Source organism: Penaeus monodon, chromosome 7 (genome assembly GCF_015228065.2).
Source record: "Penaeus monodon isolate SGIC_2016 chromosome 7, NSTDA_Pmon_1, whole genome shotgun sequence".
Lineage (NCBI taxonomy): Eukaryota > Metazoa > Arthropoda > Malacostraca > Decapoda > Penaeidae > Penaeus > Penaeus monodon.
Window position 1 is genome coordinate 53195509 of NC_051392.1, and position 964 is coordinate 53196472.

Here is a 964-nt window from a genome sequence, read left to right on the forward strand (position 1 = left end):
TTAAACATACATATGCTACGACGTCAAGTAACATTCTACTTCATATGTTATACATTAGTTGGGTCACGACCCCACTATCTCCCAGCATCGATCACATGAAGAGCCACCCTCACTTCCTAGGGGACGGAAACCCCCCACACAAACAAGTTCTGACAGGTCAGCTCTTATGGCTGATACGGACCCTGTGTTGGGCCCGGCGGTCACAGCCGACTAGGCCTCCCCGAGGAGGTGTGACACAGAAGATGAATTTTTACAACACAGCCCCCTCCGAATGCAGTGTTACAGAATAAGTGATATACAGAATATATGATACACCATAATATGAAGTATGTGATATACCAGCGGCGGCTACAAGATAGACAGAGAGAGAGAGAGAGAGAGAGAGAGAGAGAGAGAGAGAGAGAGAAAAGAGAGAGAGGGGAGAGAGAGAGAGGGGGAGAGAGAGAGAGAGAGAGAGAGAGAGAGAGAGAGAGAGAGAGATATGGGGTCTCAGGATGAAAGCCGCAAAATTTCATATTTGCCAACTAAGGACTAGTAAATCTGCAAAAATATCTACTTATTCATATAATATATATAATATATATATATATATATAATAATTTTATAATATATATAATAATAATAATTTGTATATTTAATATATATATATATATATATATTATATATATATATATGTTTATAAATATGTATACAGAAATACACACACACAAAACACACCACCCCACACACACACACACACACACAACACATATATATATATATATATATAATATATATATATTATAATATATATGGTAGTAATCATAATATGCTAATAACAATAAAATTACAAGATGAATAATGAAAATACTAGCAATAATCATAACACTCCAAATACAACCGAATATACAGATAATAACAACAACAATATCAGCACAATAGCGACAAAAAAAAAAAAAAAAAAAAAAAAAAAAAAAAAAAAAAA